Source organism: Narcine bancroftii, chromosome 3 (genome assembly GCF_036971445.1).
Source record: "Narcine bancroftii isolate sNarBan1 chromosome 3, sNarBan1.hap1, whole genome shotgun sequence".
Taxonomy (NCBI): domain Eukaryota; kingdom Metazoa; phylum Chordata; class Chondrichthyes; order Torpediniformes; family Narcinidae; genus Narcine; species Narcine bancroftii.
The window spans coordinates 114,127,015-114,151,345 of NC_091471.1; the positions used below are offsets into that span (position 1 = coordinate 114,127,015).

The following is a 24,331-nucleotide window of genomic DNA, read 5'->3' on the forward strand; positions in this document are numbered from 1 at the left end:
TTGACAAAGGCATTTGACACTGTAAACAGGGAGGCTCTCTGGAGCATCCTGAGTCGTTATGGATGCCCAAGAAAATTTATAAAAATAATTCAGTTCCTCCATGACGGAATGACAGGACAGATCCTCTGCAGTGGTGACACATCAACTGCATTTGCCATTTCTAATGGAGTGAAGCAGGATTGTGCACTAGACCCAGTCTTGTTCAATCTGTTCTTCACTTGCACTTTGGATAAATTTCAACTAAATAGATTTTGCAAACTTGGAAATGGGGTCAATCTCCAGACAGACAAGATGCAGGCCAAGTGTTATGTTGGGAATAGTATCAGGTTTGGTGGGTTCACAGAGAGATGAGTCTGGACACAAGTGTTACAATCACACACAACTTTTATTAATAGATGGAAAACAAACCGGGAAGACGCCAAATCATACTTAATAACTAATTTATTTATTTATCTATCAATCAATCAATAAATAGATAGACTTTCAGTTCGAAGAAGGCACATTGTTGTGCATTTCACCTGTGGACAAGGTCTGGAGGAGGGGGTGTACGTCAGGTACCGACTGGATGGCTCTCTCTTTGACCTTTGCTATTTGAATGCACAGACAAAGTGCCTCTACAGAGTCATTCAAGAAACACTTTTTGCTGATGACTGTGCTCTTGGCGCACAAAGATAGTGATCTACAGTTAATGTTGAACAAATTCTAGTCTCTCTTTGGCCTGAATAAGACTGAAGTACTCCATCAGTCCATGCCAAACACCAACACCATGGAACCAAAAATCACTGATGACACCCAGGTGACAAATATAAACAGTTTCAATTACTTGGGGAGCATCATCTCGAGTGATGGGTCTTTGGACAAAGAAACTGACTCCAGGATCAGCAAGGCCAGCCAAGTCCTGGGGAGGCTACATACCAGAGTGCTCAATCAACACAATGTCTGCATCTCCACCAAGCTGAAAGTCTACAAAGCTGTGGGCATCCCTTCTCTCCTATATGGATGTTAGACCTGGACTCTGTACCAATGTCACATCAAACATTTGGAGAAATTCCACATCCTCTGTTCCATCCTTGGAATCCATTGGCAAAACCGTGTTTCCAACTTGGAGGTCTTGGGTTGTGAGGTCCACCAGCATAGAGTCCCTGATCATCAGAGTTGAGATGCGGTGGGTGGAACAGGTCATCAGAATGGATGACCACCATATGCCTCGCCAGCTGCTTGAAGGTGAACTGAAGACTGGAAGGAGACCTCCAGATCGTTCACACAAGCGCTATAAAGATGCTGTGAAGGAAACCCTACACTACTATGACATCAGTCAAGAGAACTAGAAGCTGTGGCTGCAAATAGATCCTGCTGGTGAGCCCTGTGCTATGAAGCCTACACCAGTTTTGAAGACAGACACTGCTAAAAACTGATGGAAAATCAAGAATGGAGTCACGGGGCGGCAGCCACAGTTACAAAAACTGATTTCCAGCCCCCGCATTGTGCTAGACTCTGTGCTTCCAGACTGCGACAGCAAAGACACCTTCGTGTCCACAGATGAACTGCACAACAATGTGTCTTCTTCGAACTGAAGGGCTACCAGTAAATACCAGATGTCCTCCCTGTTTGTTTCCCATCTGTTAATAAAAGTTATGTGTGATTGTAATACTTGTGTCCAGACTCGTCTCTCTGTGAACCCACCAAACCTGATACTATTCCCAACATAACACTTGGCCTGCATCTTGTCTGTCTGGAAATTGACCCCATTTCCAAGTTTGCAAAATCTATTTAGTAGACATTTATCCAGCATTATTACAGTGAATATTTTATTTTGGCCTTAATGCAAAATACAAAAGAAGCCTTATTTAAGTTCTTGAGCAATGGAGCAGCATTAGTTGCTATTAGAAATGACAGATGTTAAGAATGCAGAGAGAAGGTCAAGTGATTGACTATTGGATATCGGCAGGACTCTTGTGTTGAACAGCGCTACTTCTGCTCTGCTAAAAAGTGGATCAAAATCTACCTCAGTGCTCTTTGATGTATTATGAATTGTGGGGAATTTATTTCATAATTGATTTCATCTTCTTCTGATAAATTGCATCTTAATCTGACTACTACCAAATCTGAAGAAAATCAATCAAATGACAGTCTTTGAAATGCATGGTAAGAGTCCACTCAAGTAATTGATATATTTAATTCAATTCAGATTCTACCTTGTCAGACAAAAGTCAAGGTAATCATCCACAATCTTAAAAAAGAATGGAAAACTAATATGATTTATCACCTAATTGCAATCCCTTCCTCCCAAACTTTTCCAATTTTTCAGCTTCTTAAAATGAAGTTTTATGAAGTTATTAAATTGCAAGGGATGAAAATCTATGTATGCAAAGTGAAATGACCTTTTTCAATTATGACATTTATTTTGGAAAATATAGACCTGAATTAACATTTTTAGATATTTTGTATCTAATGGAAATTAATTTGCCATAGTCATGTCAACATAGACCAGATATTTACAACCAGTAAGAACTTGAAATCTGATAATTCTTGATTGTTTTATTTGTGTTTGAAATCAGTGAATGTCATCATGTGAATCTGAGCACATTTAATTTCAGACTGTTTACACTGCATTATAAAATGGATATTTCCTGGGAACCCTCCCATGAACCTGCGGTGTGAAAAGGTCATCCCTTGAATTTTAAATTAGTCCACAGCCCTACTTCGTAGTTAGGGCCACAGCCCCGGGAAACTTTCCACAACTGCCCTCTCCCTGCAGTGTGAAGAGCCAAATGGCCAAGCAGGGAACCCTCATGACGTCAGTGGGATGATGCAGGTGATTTAAAATTAAAATATACTTACTGCCTGACAACAGTGGGTCACTTTGGCATGTTGCGATGGCAGCACAATGCAGGATGAATGGCCATCCTCGTTAACCATAATCTCTCACACTGCTGGATTTCCCCAAGCAGTTCCAGCTGCATTAGGGATTATGGGAAATGTGGTCAGCCATTCATCCTGCATTGTGCCACCGTTGTGACATGCCAAAGTGGCTCTGAAGCATAGGGTGGGTGGGTGACCGATTGGGAGGATGTGGGTGGCCAAGTGACTGACAGATGGCTGGTGGGGGGGGGGCAAGCGACTGATGGACCAACAGCCAGGGGGAAGGAGTGGGTGAGCGACTGACCGGATGGCTTGTTGGGGGAGGTGGGGGGGAGAAGGAGGGAGAGGGAGCAGGCAGGTGAGTGAGCAACTGACTGACAGACGGCCGGGAGAGAGGGAGCAGGCAGGCAAGTGAGCGACCAGAGGATGGCCAAGGGAGAGGGAGTGGGCAGGTGAGAGACAGATGGGTGGGGAGGGAGTGGGCAGGCAATCAATGGATGGGGGGTGGGGGTACTTATTCCTGTCATTGGTTGGGGGCAGGACTCCCACTAAATTTCCTGGGAGGGCAAATTCCCAGGATGTGAAAGGCCTCGGAGGTCCTGAATTCCTGGGTATTTTTCTGGGCCAAAGTAGGGTCACCACTGGCCTGTGGTGTGAAAATGCCTATAGTTTGCCTATTTTAAGTAAGCTCCACAATGAAAATGTATTTTTAACAGTAAACATTGTAAAGATGGCTTTGCAGCAGTACATTTCATGTGGTATTTCCTGTTGAAAAGGGAAAGTCTAAAGAGTAAGGGTGATTGGCTGTGGGGTTGGGAAAGAGTAAATTGACACGGAGTAAGTTTATGCAGGTTGGCACAACATAGTTGCTGCAGGGCTTGCACTATCCTGTATTCTACTTTATCAGCAGTTATGATTTGTTTGGCAATGGCTTTATATGACATGTACATTTACAACTGTATTTCCACATTTCTGCTTTATGATTTAATGACAGTAAGCTAATAAAAGCATGCAAAATATCTCAGGATCTATGTGACCTTGTGAGAGTGTAAAGTAACATAACTGGTTAACGGAGTCACATTTTCAAAAACAGTTGAGATTTTTCAATCCTTAAAAATAGAAAAATAATAATTATTCAGGTATTAGCCTGAGCCCAACCAACAACTTCCAGCTATTGAAATGCTTGGTTGAAAGTGACTGTGTGCTAGAATGATGAACAAAGCTTCAGTTTTTCCAACCACAACGGAAATAACAACAAAATAATCATTACATTGTAGTGAGGTCACTACGGCTACAGCTAGGTTATAGCTCTGGTTATAGCCCTGAGGCTGTCGCTCGAATCCGCAGGAGAAGAAAGACACACACACACCAGTAGACTGCATTTGACACTGAGTTTATTCAGTGGCAGCTCTGCCTTTTATAGTCAGCTTGGCTACGTCACCATCGGAGCATGGCTTGAGCCGGCTGGCTGCCAATTGATTACCTCGGGTGTCTGGGCCCCAATTGGGCCCCTTGCAATCCACTGGTGGTGATTGGCCAGTTTCAACACTCTGCCAGTGGCTTATGGAAACAGGTATTTCAGCCCCACACAATGCTTTGCCAGTTGCCGCGTTTGACGACCATTTCCTGTGTCGTTCCGCAGGCTGCTACAGAACCGGTGATTGGGGCTTTTTTTTTTAAGGAGGCCGACTCCTGCACCATGGGTCTGGGTGAGCGATGGGCTGGTCAAAGTCCAAGTAGGCCAGTTTCAAATGGTCAAGTGTGAAAGTCTCTTCCCTGCTGCCAATCACCAAAACACAGGTGAAGCTGTTGTGTCTGAGGACATGGTATGGCTCCTTGTAAGGCTGCTGTAGAGGTGGCCAGTGAGCCCTGTGCCAAACATGCATTTACAGTCAGCAAAGTTCTTTGGGATGAAACTGCAGGGTTGGCCATGGGTTCTAGGTTTAGCGGGGCCAGGGTGCCTTGGCGCTCACGTAGTCGGGACAATGTGGTCGCCGGGGGCTCCCCTAAGTCTTTAAGGGCTGTCACATATTCACCCAGTATAACTAGGGCTGTGCCATAGATTAACTCGCCAGAGGATGCTGTGAGGTCCTCCTTGGGTGCAATGTGGATGTCTAACAGGACCCAAGAGAGTTCGTCAGCCTAGTTAGGTCCAGTAAGCCATGCTATTAAGGCTGCCTTAAGGTGTCTGCAGAACCTCTCCACCAACCCGTTGGCCTGTGGGTGATGTATCATGGTGTGATGGAGTTGGGTCCCCAAGGTATGGGCTAAGGCAGTCCACAGACTGGAAGTGAATTGGGCCCCCCTGTCTGATGTAAGGTGTTCGGGGAACCCCGAAATGAGCTACTCAAGTGTTGAGTAAAGCCAGTGTTCATGCTTCTGTGGAAGCCTCTGATGGTGGCACCACATCTGGCCATATGGTCGCCCATTATGTGAAGGTAACGTGTGCCTCTGGATATGGGTAGGGACCCCACAATGTCAATATGCATGTGGCTGAAGTAGTGATATGCTGGCTCAAATGTCTGTGGTGGGGTTTGAAATGAGTCTGGATTTTGCATGACTGGCACTGAGTACAAGTCCGGGCCCACAGGGCAAACTCTTTGCGGAGGACGTGCCAGACATACCTGTTTGCCACCATTTTGACTGTGGTTCTGATGGCAGGGTGAGCCAAGTAGTGGACCAAGTCGAAAATCTGCTTCTTCCATGTAGTTGGAATGACAGGGCGAGGTTTACCCATCGAGATGTCTCAGAGCAGCATGTGATTGCCGCGGGCGATCTGGATGTCTTCCAGTTTTAAGCCGGTGAGTGCTGTCCGGTACGCTGGAATTTCACAGTCTGCTTGCTGAGCATCAGCTAAGGCCACATAGTCGATGCCAGGGGTAGGGTCGTGCACTGCCAAGTTGGACAGGATAGGGCGTCGGGCAGCATGTTGGATTAGCTGGTTATGTGTTCAATCTCCATTGTAAATTTGGAAATGCAGGACAGATGCTGCTGTTGCCTGGCTGACCATGGATCTGACACTTCACTGAAGGCGAAGGTGTCCAGGAAGTGACAAGAGTGGTGAATTGCCAAGTATAAGGCTAAACGTTCTCTGTTTAAAGGCACTGTACTTGAGCTCTGGTGGTCTGAGGTGTTTACTGAAAAAGGCCAGTGGTTGCCATTGTCCATTCACCAGGACTTGTACACCCCCGACCGCTGTGCTATGGTGTCTGTCATGAGGGTGGTCACACAAGGAGGGTGGCATTGGCTAGGGCGTTTTTGATGGCCTGGAAGGTCTCCGTCACCTGCTGGGTCCATTGTATGTTTTTACTGGGTCCTGCCATGAGGGGAAAGAGTGGGCTCATGATGAGGGCCACTGCAGGTATGAAGCGGTGATAAAAGTTAACCATACCTGCAAACTCTTGTAGTCCCTTCAACATCAATGGCATGGGGAACGATCGGATAGTATCCACCTTAGTGAGTAACAGTCTGGCTCCATGTTGGATGATACGATGGCCCAGGAAGTCGAGAGTTTCTTGGCCAAACTGGCACTTAGCCGGGTTGATGGTTAGGCTGAAATCGCTCAGTCTGGAGAATAATTGTTTTAAGTGGGTGGTGTGCTCAGTGCGGGTGTGGCTGACCATTAAAATGTTGAGGTAGATGTAGGCAAAATGCAGATCCTGGCCCATCAGCCTCTGGAAAGTCTGAGCTGCATTTTTTTTAACCTGAAGGGCATGCAGAGAACATCAGCCTCTGGAAAGTCTGAGCTGCATTTTTTTTAACCTGAAGGGCATGCAGAGAAATTCAAACAATCCAAAGGGGGTTACGATGGCAAATTTTGGGATGTCTTCGGGTTGTACTGGGATCTGGTGATAGCCTCTGATGAGGTCCTCCTTTGAGAATATCCATGGCCCTTGCAGGTTAGCAGTGAAGTCTTGGATATGGGGCACAGGATATCTGTCCGATTTGGTAGCCTCATTGAGGAGGCGGTAGACCGAGCATGGCCTCCAACCATCCGCTGCCTTGGGGACCACGTGGAGAGGGAAGGCCCAGGGGCTATAAGAGCACCACACAATGCTGAGTTCCTCCATCTTTTTGAACTCTTCTCTGGCTAGGTTGAGCTTCTCGGGGGAGATGCTGCACACTGGCGTGAAGGGGAGGGCCCTCTGTAACGATTTGGTGTCTCACCCAATGTTTGGGTTCTGCCGAATGGAAGTGAGGCATGGTGATGGAGGGAAATTCTGCAAGGACCCGAGTGAATTTGTTGTCGGCAGTACTGAGTGCAGATGGGGGCTGGTGAGTTTAGTGCCCTTGAGCGAGAGTGACTGAAATGTCTGGGTGTGCAGCAGCTGATGCCCCTTGATATCCACTAGGAGTGAGTTGGCTCACATGAAATCTGCACCCAGTAATGGTTGTTGCACGGCCGCCACCATAAACTTCCAAGTGAATTGTCTGTCCCTGAAGTGTAGGGGAATGGTGCAGGTGCTGAATGTTCAGATGTTGGAGCCGTTTGCCACTCAGAGCTCCCGGCCCACTTTGCCGCAATGGATCTCCAGGCTGGTCAGGGGAATGACGCTGTATTGTACCCTAATGTCCACCAAGACAAGTCAGCCCGACAGGCAGTCATGAATGTGTAGCAGGCTATGCAGTTGGCCAGTCGTCGCTGCCATTAATGCACAGGGGGAGCGGCATTGATGGGCCTCGGAACCCCACCGTCAGTCAGACAGTCAGTCAGTGGTCATCCTGGGTGGATGCTGTTGACATGGTGCTGTCACCTGCTCGAGCGAAGCGCAGGCGTCCCTCTTCGCTGCCCATAGCAGGTCTGCTCAGGCAGCCACCTTCCTGAGGTCGTTGAAGTCTTCCTCCGCGATGAGCAGCTGGATGTCCTCAAACAGCCTCTCCAGGAAGAACATTTGGAATGGTGGGCAGGTGTGGCCATTGTTGAGAGTGAGCATCTCGCTCATGAGGGCAGAAGGGGCCTTGTCCCCCAAACCATCAATATGCAACAGTCGGGCAGCATGCTTGTGCTTTGAGAGCCCAAAAGTGTGGGTTAACAGCCCTTTGATGGCTGGGGGCTGCTGGAAGAATTCAATGATGTGGGCTGCGGTGTCCTGATCGAAGGCGCTGACCACATAGTAATAGCAAAAGTTGTCAGCGGAGATCCATCGAATGCCAAACTGTGCCTCAGCTTGCTGGAACCACACCTGTGGTTGCGACGTCCAGAAGCTGGGCAGCTTCAACACCATAGTGTTGATCTCAGGTTTCTCTTCCATTTTTGGGTCCAAAGCACCGTTTGAAGCAGTCGGGGTCACCACAGTAGTGAGTTTGCTATGGTTACAGCTAGGTTATAGCTCTCGGTTACAGTCCTGAGACTATAGCTCGAATCCACAGGAGAAGAAAGACACACACACCAGTGGAGTGTATCAACTGAGTTTATTCAGAAGCAGCTCTGCCTTTTATAGTCAGCCCGGCCGTGTCACCACCGGGGCATGGCTCGAGCGGGCCGGCTGCTGATTGGTTACCTTGGATACCTGAGCCCCGATTGGGTCCCCTGCGATCCACCGGTGGTGATTGGCCAGTTTCACTGCTCTGCCGGCGGCCTATGGAAACAGGCGTTTCAGCCCCACATGATGCTTTGCTGGTTGCCACATTCGACGGCCATTTCCTGTGTTGGCCCGAGCTGCGGAGTGTGACAACATAGACATATAAATTGGAGAAATCAACAATGGTTGATGTAAGTACTACAAAGGGAAACAAAAAAAAGTAAATATTGAAAGTTTTATTCAGAAGAAAAAATGGTGGTCAAGTTTATATTTAACAGCTTATAATTTAATGTAATTCATGATATGGATCTTCAAGCAGATAAAGAGCCATAAAAAGGGGCAGATCTTGATGACCTATAATTGCAGTATCTTTGCAGAGTCCTAAGCATCCAGGCCTCTAGCCCATCTTCTCAGAGGCAGCAGGATCTCAAACAATACAGTGAGGAAATTCTGTCTTCAAAAATACCCTGGAAGTATTAGCATTCAGCAAGCCCCACTTTCAGCTTTGCCAGATGTAAAAGTTCAGCAATTTTGTTTTTACTGTGAAGGAATCTCTCTCGTGCAAGCTTTGTGCACTGAAACCATATGTTTGAGCCTGCCAAAAGAAATAAGGATGTGGGCAACTGTGTTTGAAAGTAAGATTTCTGTGAAATTTCTTGGTAAGAAAAGGAGAAGGAAAAAAAACCCCTTTCATGAGAATAGGAAAGTTGAGCAATGTCGGGAGGGCGGGCCTTGATAATGTGGAAAGTTTCAGCACTGAGTTTTAAAGGAAGAGGTAAAATTTTTTGTGTGTATAAATAGTATTCTGTCCAGGTGAATGGCAGTAGTCACGGATAGTTTCCTTCAGTGGTATTATTACTTTGAATCCCAAAAGTATGTAAAAACAGCAATTAGAAAAGTTTTAACTTCCATTTTTATTTGTTATCCCATTGTAACACTTCTTTCTTTGGCTTGGCTTCGCGGACGAAGATTTATGGAGGGGTATGTCCACGTCTGCTGCAGGCTCGTTGGTGACTGACAAATCTGATGCGGGACAGGCAGGCACGGTTGCAGCAGTTGCAAGGGAAAATTGGTTGGTTGGGGTTGGGTGTTGGGTTTTCCCTCCTTTGTCTTTTGTCAGTGAGGTGGGCTCTGTGGTCTTCTTCAAAGGAGATTGCTGCCTGCCGAATTGTGAAGTGCCAAGATGCATGGTTGGAGGTGATATCAGCCCACTAGCAGTGGTCAATGTGGCAGGCAACAAGAGATTTATTTAAGCAGTCCTTGTACCTCTTCTTTGGTGCACCTCTGTCTCGGTGGCCAGTGGAGAGCTCGCCATATAACAAGATCTTGGGAAGGCGATGGTCCTCCATTCTGGAGACGTGACCCACCCAGTGCAGTCAGGTCTTCAGCAGTGTGGATTCGATGCTTGCGGACTCTGCCAGCTTGAGTACTTCGATGTTGGTGATGAAGTCACTCCAATGAATGTTGAGGATGGAGCAGAGACTGCGCTGATGGAAGCGTTCTAGGAGCCGTAGGTGATGCCGGTAGAGGACCCACGATTCAGAGCCGAATAGGAGCGTGGGTATGACAACGGCTCTGTACACGCTGATCTTTGTGTGTTTCTTCAGGTGGTTGTTTTTCCAGACTCTTTTGTGTAGACTACCAAAGGCTCTATTTGCTTTGGCGAGTCTGTTGTCTATCTCGTTGTCGATCCTTGCATCAGATGAAATGGTGCAGCCGAGGTAGGTAAACTGGTTGACCGTTTTGAGTTTCGTGTGCCCGATGGAGATGTGGGGGGGCTGGTAGTCATGGTGGGGAGCTGGCTGATGGAGGACCTCAGTTTTCTTCAGGCTGACTTCGAGGGCAAACATTTTGGCAGTTTCTGCAAAACAGGATGTCATGTGCTGGAGAGCTGGCTCTGAATGGGCAACTAAAGCGGCATCATCTGCAAAGAGTAGTTCACAGACAAGTTGCTCTTGTTTCTTGGTGTGAGTTTGCAGGCGCCTCAGATTGAAGAGACTGCCATCCATGCAGTACCGGATGTAAACAGCGTCTTCATTGTTGAGGTCTTTCATGGCTTGTTTCAGCGTCATGCTGAAGAAGATAGTAAAGAGGGTTGGTGCGAGGACACAGCCTTGCTTCACGCCGTTGTCAATGGAGAAGGGTTCGGAGAGCTCTTTGCTGTATATGACCCGACCTTGTTGGTTTTCGTGCAGTTAGATAACCATGTTGAGGAACTTGGGGGGCATCCAAGGCGCTCTAGTATTTGCCAAGGCCTTTCCTGCTCACGGTGTCGAAGGCTTTGGTGAGGTCAACAAAGGTGATGTAGAGTCCTTTGTTTTGTTCTCTGCACTTATCTTGGAGCTGTCTGAGGGCAAAGACCATGTCAGTAGTTCCATTGCAGGCAAAATCTTCACTAGGATTCTCCTTAATAGACTAATACTTAGTGTCGCCATAAATGTCCTCCCAGAATCACAGTGTGGCTTTCGCGCATTGTAACTCTACAACCCAATGAAACAGCATTGTCTGGTCCATAGTGCAAACACACATTCAGACATTAGACACATACAGACAAATGATGCAAATACAAAAACACACAGAAACTATATACATGTCTCTAAATAGTGCAGTCTTGAAGAGTTGTTTTTGCAATTTGGCAGTTTCATTGCCCGTGGGAAGAAGCTGTTCCTTAGCTTTGTGGTTCTGGCTCCAAACGTCTGTATCTCTGCCCCGATAGCAGGAGCTGGAAGATGCTGTGTGCAGGGTAGAGGGGATCTTCACAGATTTTGTGATCCCTGTTTAAACAGCAATCCCAGTAAAAGGGCGGCACTGTTGGCACAGTGGTTGGAGCAATGCTGTTACACACCACTGACAGGGGTTTGAATGTAAGCAGTTTGTACGTTTCCCTGTATTTGCATGCATTTCCTCTGTGTAGTGCATGCATTTCCTCTGTGTAGTCCATGCATTTCCTCTGTGTAGTGCTATCAATTAGACACGACAGACTAAAGTCGAGATTAACAGGCTTTAATCATTGTAAACATGTAGGCATCTCTTGCACGCTGTTGGCCTGATTCCAAGGCAGTATTGAGGGAAGGGATTGGGCAGTACCACATTTATTAGGAATCCTGAGGGGAAACGAGTTACAATATCAGGGGCAAGACAACCTGTACAATGCATATATTACAGTGTTCCACCAGACTCTGGATGCTCCAGTTTCCTCCTACCATTAGGCAATGTACCAGGGTTATAGGTTAATTGGGTATAATTGTACAGCAAGGGCTTGTGGGCTGCAAGTGCATGTTACTGTGATGTATGTCTAAAATTAAATTTAAATAAAAAAATAAAATCACAGCAATGGTGAGGAGGGAGACCCCAGTGATCCTATCTGATGCTTTTATGGGCCTGTGAATTGACTTTTGATCCATTGCTTCACAGCAACCATACCACACTGTGATGCATCCAGCCAGAACACTCTCGATAAAGCTCCTGTAGAAAGTTGACAGAATGATGGTTGGTAGGCTTGCCCATCTCAGACTTCACAGGAAGTGTGGACACTGTTACACCTTCCTGACTTGTGAGGAGATGTTATATATCTTGGATAGATCACTTCTTAAGTGGGCTCTTAGGAACTTGGTGCTCTCCACGACTGAGCTATTAATGTGTAGTGTGGGGCTGGGGTGATCAACTCCTTTGTGCTGTCCACGTTGAGTCTCAGGTTGTTATTCTTGTACCATTTCATGAGATTTTCCAACTCTTCTCTGTTTTGTGACTCATTGTTGTTGCTGGAACTCAACATCCCACTGTGTAATTGGATCTTGGATTTCCTCACCTCCAGACCACAATCAGTGAGGATTGGTAAGAACATCTCCACAATCTCTATCAGTACTGGAGCACCACATGGCTGTGTTCTTAGCTCCCTACTCTAATGGTACTCACTTTACACTTACAACTATGTGGCTCGGTACGACAGCAACATCATCTACAAATTTGCTAATTATACCACTGTAGTGGGTTGTATAAAGAAAGATGATGAAAACTTGGCTGAATGATGCACCAACAACAACCTTGCATTCATTGTCACTAAAACTAAGGAACTGAAGGAAGGGAAAGGTAGAGGTATACAATCCAGTGATCAATGAGGGATCAGAGATGAAGAGGGTGAACAAATTTAAATGATTGGGAGTCACTATCTCAGAGGATCTTTCCTAATGGCATTGTGAAGAAAGCACATCAGCGCCTCTGCTTCTCAGGAGTTGGCAGACATTTGGTAGGACACCAGAAACCCTGGCAAATTTTTACAGATGTGTGGTGGAAAGTGTGCTGACCATCTGCATCACAGTCTGGTATGGGGACACCAATGTCCCTGAGCATAAAGCCCTCCAAAAGGTAGTGGATACAGCCCAGGACATCACAGGCAAAACTCTCCCCACTATCGAAAACATCTACAGGGAATGCTGCCGTCGGAGAGCAACAGCAATTATCAAGGATCCAGACCACCTAGTTCTTGCTGCTGCCATTAGGAAAGAGATATAGGTGCCACAAGACTTGAACCACTATGTTCAGGAACAGCTGGTACCCTCCACCATCGGACTCAATAGCAAACTCAATCAGAGACTCATTTAAGGACTCTTACTTGTGCACTTTATTTATTATTTTAAAAATTCTCTCTGTATTGCACAGTCAGTTTGTTTACATTCATTATATTTCAAGTTCTTTATTTGTTTACATGTATACACAGTGTAGTTTTTTTGCATTGCCAATAAGTGATAATTCTGCCTCGCCTGCAGAAATAGAATCTTGAGTTGGATGTGATTTCGTGTATCTACTCTGACAATTAATCTGAAATGAAGCAGCTACTGTCATGCCTACAACAAATTTGATGTTGGAGTTGGATCTGGTGTTGCAGCCATGGGTCACCAGCACCAACAGGAGTGGCAGAACACCCTGAGGTATGCCAACGCTCAGTGTGATGCTGCTTGACTTTCTGCTGCCAGCCCAGACGTTCTGTGGTATTTCCATTAGGAAGTGCAGAATCCAGTTAGCGAGACGTTGAATCCTAGCAGGGATGGCTGTTCCACCATCCACTGGGATATAATTGTATTAAATGCTGAGATGAAGTTGATGAACAGCAGCCTGGTGTGATGTGCATTGTTCTCCATTTGGATCTGGACAGAGTGGAGGGACAAGGCTATAGCATTGTCAGTGAAACAGTTCCATCTGTAGTTGAATTGAAATGGGTCCATTGTCTCTTGGAGGTACGCTTTGATACGTTCCATCACCAAATGCTCAAAACATTTTATAATGATCAGTGTCACTGGGTGGTAGCCATTGAGGTTTGTTATTGTCACCTTCTTGGGTACCAGGATGATGGAAGCTGACACAAAACCCGTGAGGATGATGGACTCGTTAGTCTGCACAGTTCTTCAGCACCTGACCGGGTATGTTGTCTGGTCCTGCTACCTTGTATGGGTTCACCCTGGATAGAATTCTCCTCCGCTCAGCCGCAGCAATAAAAGGGGTCTATTTTTCAGGGAGAGATGCAGCTTTTTTTGGTATTAGCCTGTTCTTCTCATTTAACCGTGCATGCAAGATGTTTAATCTGTGCAGAAGGGAGGCGCTGTTGTCACTGAGTCGCAAGGTTTTCTTATTGTTTTGATACCTTGCCACTTGTGTCTTGTGTCACCAGATTTGCACAATTGATCCATGTGTGGCCTTCCAGATTACATGGGAGAGTTTGACCCTGGCTGGTTATGCTAATTTGTCTCCTGTTCTAAAGACTGCATCGTGAATTTGAGGTGAATCAGAATCCGGATTTATTGTCATAAAATTCAGTGTTTTGCGGCATCATCATAGAGCAAATGTTCATATTATAACCATCTTACAACAACAAAAAAGTGGTAGTGTACAAAAGGTAAGGCAGTGTCTTTGGTTCATTTGATTATTCAGGAATCTGATGGCAGTGGGGAAGAAGCTGACCTTGTGCAGCTGAGTGCTTGCCTTTAGGCTCCTGTACCTCCTTCCTGATGGTAGCAGAATGAAGAGGGCATGGCCTGGGTGGTGGGGGTTTTTGAGGATAGAGGCTGCTTTTTTTAAGATATGCCTCATGTAAATGTCCTCGATGGAGTGAAGTCTGGTGCCTTTGAGGTTGCAGGCCAAGTTAACACCTGTGAGGATGCAGGCCAAGTTAACAACCCTCTGGAGTTTATTCTTGTCCTGAGATTTGGCGGCTCCATACCAGACAGTGAAGCAACCAGCCAAAACTCTCTCCACAGTACACCCGTAGAATTTTACGAGAGTTTTCAGTGACATACCAAATCTCCTCAAACACCTCATAAAGTATAGCTGCTGGTGAGCCTTCTTCATTAATGTATCAATGTGAAGGCTCCAGGACATCTCCTCGGAGATGTTGACATCCAGCAATTTGAAGTTCTTGACCCTCTCCACTACTGACCTCTCAATGAGGACTGGGTCGTGTTCCCCTGACACTCTTCTGAAGTCCACAATCATCTCCTTGGTTTTACTAACATTAAGCGCAAGGTTATTGGTGTGACACCACTCAGAGCTGACCCATTTCCCTCCTGTACACTTCCTCATTGCTGTTGGTGATTCTACCGATAACTGTGGTGTTATCGGCAAACTTGTAGATAGCATTGGAATTGTGTCTGCCCACATAGTCAGTCATAGGTGTATAATGAGTGAATCAGTGGGTTAAGCACGCATCCTTGGAGGGCGCCTGTGTTGATAATGGTGAAGATGGCAGTGCTACCGGAGCTGCTGTAGTGGCAGCGCTGGTGTGGACTTGCAGGGAGTGGGGGAGCGGAGATGCAGTGTTTCCGCGGGGTCCAGCTGCTCAGTCGACTGCTGTCAGCTTCACATGGGCTTTGAACAGACTGTGGTTTTAGTCGAAATCCTGTGACCACGGTTCTGTGCCCAAGATGGTGGCACCTATTATTTGGCAGCAGCCACGAGGAGATGCAGACTGTGTAAAAACTGAGGACTGGAGCTGGGTACTAGAGGACCGGAAGATCACGCAGTGTCCGAGAGGGAGAAGTGGTGGAGACAACCTGAGGAGACAGTGACCACATTGGCAGACCGGTGAAGGAGCTTTGCGGCTGAGGGACCACTGCATGTGGCGGGCTGCTGATAACTTTAGGTAAGGAACCCGTGGAGGCTGTGGGCTGCTTGAGACTGCTGTTGGGAGACTTGTGCCAGGGTGCAGACTGCGAGAGACCGGCTCGAACTGGCTGGAGAGGTACCAGGTAAAGGAACTGGGATATGTATGAGGAGATGCCAAGGGCACTAAAGGGTTCCTGAGTGTGTCAAAGGTTCGGATCTGGAGGTCAGGTTCCCAATGTTTTGGACTGGACTGTGTGGCTGGAGGTGAATTTATGGACACTTGCTAACTCTGGGGGACTCTCTTTTGCTTCTCTCTCTGTAAGTTTGTAAGTCAGAGTTACAGTCTGACTGTAAGGAGCACTTAGGCAATTCCTGCAAGTGTCAAATCTGTCTGCCTTGCAGCAGGAAAAAAGAAAATTTTATTACTATGGTAACAAATTGAATCTTGAATCTAATCAGTGAGGAGGAGACATTGCTTCCAATTCATACTGTCTGTGGTCTTCTGATGAGAAAGTCAAGGATCCAGTTGCAGTGGGGGGGGTTACAGAGGCCCAGAGTTTGTAGCTTCTTGACCAGCACTGAGGGAGTAATGGTATTGAAGGCTGAACTTTGTCAATGAAGAGCAGCCATATATATGAGTTGATGTTTGAGTGATCCAGAGCTGAGTGGAGAGCCAGTGATATTGCATCTCCTGTGGAGTGATTGTGACGATAGGTGAATTGCAGATGGTCCAGATCTTTGCTTAGGTACATGTTAATTCTGGCCATGGCCAGTCTCTTAAAGCATTCATCACAGAAGAAGTTAGTGCGACTAGGCGATAGTCATTGAGGCAGCTCACACTAATCATGGACACTGGGATGATTGATGCCTGGACCTTTTGTGTCCAACCATGGTTTCTGGTTAGTCCTGGTTGTGTAACATTTGATCTCTGTGACATTCTTGATGCACTTGCTAATGTAGCTTGTCATTGAGCTTATGTACACGTCTGTAGCCTCAAACTATTCCTATTGCGCTGCTATGGTCCCTCAACCACCCCACACCCCCTCCCTGGCCAGGTCCTGATCTCCCTGTGAACTGACTTTCCGTTTTTCTAGCGGTCTGCATGCCGGGGTTAGCAGGATGGATATGTGATCCGAGTATCCAAAGGTGGGGGAAAGGGGCAGCCTTGCATGCACCAGGGATGTTGACTACACTCGATCTAGGGTGTTCTCTCATTGGTGGTGGTAGACATTCTGCTGAAACCATGGTAGAAGTTTTCAGGTTGGTGTAATTAAAGTAATTACATTTAAAATATGTGTATTAAGTGGCACAAGATATTTATCTGTGCTCCATTCCTCTAACCTTAGTGCAGATCTGAACTACTTTGTTATAACAATGGAATGGGTTCATGAGCTCACTGTTTAGCTTTCCAATTTACAATTGTGTTTTGAGAGTGTTGAATAAAATATGGTTACTTTTCAAATGTGTGTCAGCAATGTGTATACTTCCTTCAAGTCAAATGCCTTCCACTCCAAGCCAACATTCTTTGTTGTTTTGTCTCCTGCATTCATTCTGCTGCAGAATTTTTGAAAATGGTGGGGGAGGAGAACATTGGTATCTTCTGTTCGGCTTGACCAATACAAAAGTAGAAATGTGAACAAAAGTTGTGAAATCCTTGCTGATACATGTTTTGTTTTCATTTTTGATGATCACAAGTTGATATTGAGGCTCAGAATTTTTTTTTAATAAGGATGGAACAGGAGTGGTAAGGCAGCAGCACTAACTGCTGTGCTGAAGTGTTATATTCAAGTGCTGTGCTCAGTTAGATAGGATAATTAGCAATTGTCTAGTTGGCACTTTATGTGGCTTGTCACAGATTTGTACCTAAGGGAATGTAACTACTGCAAAGGGTAAGCAGGGTCATTAAATTTCTTGATTTTTAAATTGGTAACACAAGTTGCCTCATATTTGCTATGAATTTAAAAGAAGCTATTTGAATTTCAAAGGGAATACAGTATTATTTGTTGACATTAGAGCATTTTGATATGGGTCTAATTATATCTTAATAAGATTGTTAAAAAACTTTACTCCAATCTTTTTACAAGAGGGTTTTTCCAGTGACTGAGACACTAACTCGAAATAAGGATGACGTGGGGCAGCAGATCACATGGATATTTAAACGTAGGTATTGTTCCATTGGAATAAAAGGCCATTTATTACAGTCAGAGTCTCATCTCCGTTTCAGAAATAATTGGCAGATGGTGTTGTGTGACTGCAACAGAGGCAGGTGGGAACACACTAGATGCCTTTGACAGCACATTAGGTGTAGAAAATTATTAGCAGACACAGTGGTGTAGTCATACTTCATGGTTCAAATCTGTAGGAAAATGCATAAGAGAAAACGCAAAGCCTCTTGGGGCAAAAACTCATGTCAAAAGGGTGTTGGTTCTTTGCAGAAGTTGTCATGAAAATGGCAGGCAGTTTCCTGGCAGAAGACATTTAGTTGAATCTGATGGTCACATGCATGAACTGCTCTCAACTGCCTTGTTTTTCTTCATGGCCAGAATCGCATTTGCAGGTAAAGTCACAGCAGGCCACACCAACACGCAACACCTGTCCAAAGGCAGATTCAGCAATCAGCAGCTGAGGTAACATGTCAATGACTGGCAGAGACCTGGGAATGATGGGTAAATTTTGGAAATTCTTTGTGTTAGAATAAAGAAGCAGTGTTTTGACCTGAAATGTTGACTATCCATTTACCTCCATGGACACTGACCCATTGAATTCTTCCAGCAATTTGCTTTTTGTTAGAATAAAGGAAGTGGTCAAGTTATTTTATCGGGACTTTACAAACATTCTACAGAAACCATCTCAGTTATAGAAGTTTATTAGTTAGAATACACTAATTGCAAAGTGACTATTGCAAATTGCAAAGAGCTAATGGACGTTTATAGAATCAGAGTGATCGTGTGGCTCAATTACTGGTCTTCTCCTTGATTCTTGGGCCTAACCAGAGCATTTAATAAAATAAGTTCATTTAAAATCATTTGTATATCTGTACTTTGTTTCCTGTGTTATCTATAACATCTTTTTGACGATATATCTTCTATTTTATAGCATCCTCCAAGCAATTTATTTTCTTATGAGAATCTTGACAAAGGGCTCTTCACAATAGTTTCAATGTATGAAATCCTGGACTAGAGTCTCATCCCAGAAGAGAACCTTTTATCTCATCATGAAGGATCATTTGTTGCCCTTGATATTTGAAGACAGTGAAGGGCAAGGGCAAGCTGAATATGAAGTGGCTGTTTGTGGTGAAACCACTATTGTATATATTTGCATGCCCTAAGAAGATGTCATGACCTTTCCTGGTTGACCCTGCTCTCACTGGCTGGCTCGTGACTCCTCCCCCTTCCCCATAAAGGCTGTCGTGTCACAAGCCTGCCCTCAGTTCGAGTCTGGGTCAGTGTGAGCGACCAACACTGGGATGCTGTCCTGTAAATAAAAGCCTTCAGTTTTGGCGCCTTCAGTTTTGGCAACTTCAGTCTTTGTGTAATTGATTGTGCATTAATTTTATCTACGAGATTTTTTTTTAAAGCGTGAAGTTGGACCCCTTGGAAATCGACTTGAGAGAACCCAAGGCAGCTGACAAATTCGCACTCTGGTGCCGCTGCTTCAAAAAGTTTCTCAGTCTCTGCAGCTATCTAGAATTACAAGATCAAGCTCCACCTGCTATACTCGTACATCGGGCACCGGGTCTGCAGGATGGTCCGTGACTGCCAGATGTACAGAGCCATAATAGACACCCTGAAGGACCAGTAAAAAGTTTAGATGAACTAGGTCTATGCGCGACATGTACTCCATTCACGCAGACAGCAGCCAGGGAAATCTTTCAACAACTTCGTCAGAGCTCTGCCAGAGCTTGCAAGGAAGGGACTGCAACTACCAGGCTGAGAGTTAAGAACAGCACATACAGCTGCTGATCAGAGATGCCTGTGTAACAGGCGTCTGCTCTGACTATGTGAGGCAGAGGCTACTCGAATGGAGACAATTGAGCCTACCTCAGACTGTTGAACTGGCGAACACTCTCGAGGTTGCCATCCACAATGCCAAATTGTTCTCCAGTGATCACGTGGCTGCCTCATGGGGAACATGGGCCGTCATCTTGGGAGGCAGGATCGCAAGCCTCCTCCCGCTCTGTTAGCAACCACCTGAAGTGCTACCTCTATGGGCAGGCTAAGCACCCGAGGAAATGCTGCCCTGGCAAGGACACCATCTGCTCCAACTGCAGGAAGAAAGGATACTGAGTGAAGGTCTAAGTCCAAACCAATCCAGAGTTCCAGCAGCTCTGCATGCAAGCGGGGGAATCCATCTTCGATGACGTCACGTCTGCTGTCACTTGCGGGGACCTGAGATGGCCACACATGTCTGCCACGGAGACTGCTGCCCACAATTACGTCATTTCCACCTTCCCTTCTGGCGAACTACGATGGGGCCACGTGTGTGCCATCTTACCAGATGATGAACTGACGCTGACATCGGTAACCCTCTGTCAGGATAGACCCAATCAACTCTCCAGGTCCATGATGGACATTCAAGTAAACGGCCACCCCACCGCTTGCCTATTCGACATTGGAAACACCAGAAGCTTCATTCACCCAAACACCGTACAGTACTACTTCCTTGGGATGAAGCCGGTAGATTTCCATGGCTTCCAAATATCACTCAGCAGTGATTTGTGGCTGTTGCATAGTATATCGGAACTTTACACTCATCATACGGCCACTGCTCTGAGCCCCCTTCCTACTGGGGTTAGACTTCCAGTGTAACATGAAGAGCATCACCATGGAGTATGACAGGGCCCATCCTCCCCTCACGGTCTGTAATGAGTAGTTTTTAAACCGCCCACCCTCCTCTCACCACGTGGCCAACCGTCAGACCCAAACCCAATCACCACATCCAACATGCAGTCTCTCCACACTCCCGATCTCTCCCCTACCCATGTTCACCAATCTCACCCCTGACTGCAAGTCTTTCACCACTAAAGGTTGGCAATATAGCACCAGGGATAGGGCATTATCAAGTTGGAGACACTTCCTCACTGAGGGAGTGATAGAACAGAGTATGAGCCCCAGCCCCTGGAGAGCACAGGTAGTGGTGGTGAAGAGTGGGGAGAAACACCAGATGCTCCTCAATAGGTTCACCCAGCTGGATGTATACTCCCTGCCCCGCATAGCTGATTCGATGAACCAGATTGCAGAGTACAAGGTGTTTTCCACCATAGATCTTAAGTCTGCCTACCATCAGCTCCCCATTTGCCTGGAAGACTGCCAATATTCTGCCTTCGAGGTGGATGGCTGGCTTTACCACTTACTGAGGGTCCCCTTTGGAGTCATGAATGTAGTTTGTCTTTCAGAGAGAAATGGATTGGATAGTGGATGAACACAAGCTTTGGGCCACATTCCCATACATAACGATGTCACCATCTGCAGCCATGACAAGCAGGACTATGATAGGAACGTCCAGAAATTCCTCCTCAGCACAAAATGCATAAATCTGACATATATCACAGGGAACTGTCTTCAGCACATGTCACCTGGCTATATTAGGCTGCGTTGTGGAGAATGGAGTCTTCAGCTCCAACTGTATGCCACTCCACTGCTTCAAGGCCTTAAAGGTACCTGGGGTTTTTCTCTTATTACACTCCGTGTCCCCACCTACGCAGAGAAGGCTCAACCCCCTCATCAGGGCCACCGTGTACCCCCTGTTGCCAGAAGCCTGTGAGGCATTCAACCATATCAAAGCCAAAATTGCAAAGGCTGCGATGCTCAAATCCATACTGTTCCAGGTGGAGAGTGATGTGTCTGACTTTGCACTGGCCACCAAACTTAACCAGACAGGCAGGCCTGTAGCACTTTTTTCATGCATCCTTCAGGGCCTTGAGATCTGGCACTCCTCCATCAAGAAAGAGGCCCAGGCTATCATTTAAGCAGTATGGCATTTTACCCTGCTGGCTGACCAATAGGCAGTCGCCTTTGTTTAACAATGAGCAGTGGGGTAAAATCAAAAATGATATAATTCTGAGGTGGAGAATCGAGCTCTCCACCTAAAATTATGACATACTGTACTGGTCCAGAAAACTCAACGAGCCTCAGATGCCCTGTCTCGGGGGACTTGTGTAGGGTGCAGGTGGATCACCTGTAGGCACTGCACAATAAACTCTGCCACCCCAGGATCACCCTTTTTTTTCACCTCAACGCCTGTAATCTCCCCTACTCCAGTGAGGACATCAGGACGCTGACCAGAAATTGCTGTGTCTGTGCAGAGTGCTGGCCGCGCTTCTACCAGCCTGACTGGTCACACCTGATCAAGGCCACTCACCCCTTTGAACGTCTAAGCATGGACTTCAAAGTACTCCTACCCTCCACAAACTGCACTGTGAACTTCTTCAACATCATCGATGAGCCCTTTGGCATCCCCTGCCCGGACATGATGCTCATAAAGGCTCTGAACAATCTGTTCACCAATTTCAGATACTCCTACTACATCCACAGCAATAGGGGATTGTCCTTCGTGAGTGATGAGGTGCATCAATATTTGTTGTCCAAGGGCATTACCTCTAGCTGGACCACAAGCTGTAACCCCAAAGGAAATGCCCAGGTGGAGTGGGAGAACAGCACGGTCTGGAAGGCAGTACTGTGGGCCGTAAAGTCCAAGGGCCTCCCCGTTCCCCACTGGCAAGAGGTTCATCCAACAGTGCTCCACACAATCCAGTCCCTCCTGTGTATGGCCACCAAGACACCTCATGAGAGACTGCTTACATTCCCCAGGAGATAAGCATCAGGAACCACCTTACCTTCCTGACTGATGTCCCCGGGGCCGGTACTACTCTTCAGGCAGGTGAAGACATCTAACCCTGGTCGAGAGGGTCCAACTCTCCATGCGAACCCACAGTATGCCTACATGGCATTCCCAGATAGGCGCGAGGACAGAGTGTCTATCCAGGACCTGGTACATGTGGGAGCATCTGGAACCCCCTCCCCCAGCTCTCCAGGGCCCACCTTCCCAATGGTCACCACTCCAGCCAGTCTGACGGACAACACATAAACCCCCACCTCCCCCCTTCCAACCCAGCCAGGCACTCTAGCCAGGCCAACCAAGATGAACCACCCAAAACTGGTGGAGACTACCACGGATGCCTGGACAGGGGCTCACTAGTCTCAATGCTAAAGAGGACCGCCGGACAGACTGAACTTATGATGGGTGATTAACCACACCACCACCCCCCCCTCCTGGGAACTTCCTTTTAAAAATAGGGGGTGAATGTGGTGAAACCACTTTTGTATGTATTTTCCATATGTAAATACCATGACTTTTCCTGGTTGACCCTGCTCTCACTGGCTGGCTCGTGACTCCTCCCCCTTCTCCACAAAGGCTGTCATGCCACAATCCTGCCCCCATTTCGAGTCCTGGTCATGAGTGACCAACACAAAGATGCTGTCTGTCTCTTGTAAATAAAAGCCTTCAGTCTCGGCAATTTCAGTTTTTATGTAATTGATCGTGCTTCACTGTTTTAAAAAAAATCTTGACAGATTTCCATAGGGCATCGAAATAACTGAGCTGACTATTGGGAAGAAGGAAGAAACTCTAGATATGAGGGAACAAAATATGGAGGTCTTTTTTATTTAGGGAAGAATTAAAATTCAGATGTAACAAATTGAGGATGATTGTCTGACACTAGTTCTCTTGGTGATCTGAGAGATGCAAAGAGATGCCTCAAAAGATTAACAGTCCTATTAGTAATTGGTTGTGTGGGAAGCATTTCGGACATTTCATGCCTGTGCTAATCTCAAAAAGCAAAGGATGTTTGTTAACTTGCTGAAGTTTTAACTGCAGAAGTACTTCTGAAATTTCTTCACCTCCAGGGTTTGCTCAGAGCTTCTTTATCAGATAACAGTGATGCCCTGGTATCCAGCTGTATGCACATTTGACTTTCACATCCATTTGCAGGTGAATATCATTTCTGCTCCCTCAAATCGGTTAATAAATAGTGAATTTCTCTTCTGGATGAGAGTCCTCCTGGATATCAATCAGAAACTGGGTGTGTAGCAGTTATTTTGTAATTCTGCATGGACTCTCTAATGACTTATTTTCCCACAATCGTGGCACCAATCTGCAATATCTTCAGTGGCTTTCCCTTAATCCCTCATTTATGGTACATGCTTAATTGGTGCTATCTTACTGCTCAGCAATTTTTTTTTGATCTTAAAATATTGCCAGTTACTTTATAAAAGGTGATTGAGTGTTCTGCATCTGTTTTCTGAATAGTTCAATTTCACCTCCAGAACCATCTCTGATGTAATAATTTATCTGCATGCAGCTATTTTTATTATTTTTCTCCAAGTCAGAGAGTCATATAGCATAGAAGCAGACTTTTCAGGCACTTAGAATCAAGTAGCTAACTTCGTTAAACTAATCACAACTTTGTTTTTGATTCATTCATATTTTTTACCACTTATAGTGGAGAACCAAACCTACCAACCCATGCATCTCAGATACTGGAGTAAATGGGGAAACCTATGTGGGGACAGGAAGAATATGTAAAGTCCATACCTGACACAGAGAAATTAGGTCTAAACTTGGTGTTTTGGAGTTCAGAGTTCAAGATTATGTACTGAGGGTTGGTGAGATTTGTTTTGCAAGCAGTCCAACAGCAAATCATAGTATCGAGTGCAGAGTGATACAGAGAGATTAGATGGAACAGAGACAAGGCAACATTATTTTACTGGAATGAGGTTCACTCAGAAGTCCTTGAAATAAACTGTCCTTGAATAGGGTAGTCCGTGATTTCACGTGGCTGGGATGGGATGAGT

General features: G+C 46.0%; 1 protein-coding gene across 6 annotated transcripts in view; it reads left to right on the top strand.

The window, feature by feature from the left end:
* The window catches only part of LOC138757507 (RELT-like protein 1), a 279,768-nt gene that overhangs the window by 35,654 nt on the left and 219,783 nt on the right, over positions 1 to 24,331 (top strand). The window contains exon 1 of one of the 6 annotated variants that reach the window (XM_069924973.1): positions 8,490 to 8,575. The exons of the other annotated variants lie outside the window; for them this stretch is intronic. The gene's annotated coding sequence lies outside the window, so the exon portion shown is untranslated. Of the gene's footprint in view, positions 1 to 8,489; positions 8,576 to 24,331 lie in introns of those variants that run through there. 6 annotated transcript variants of the gene reach the window in all.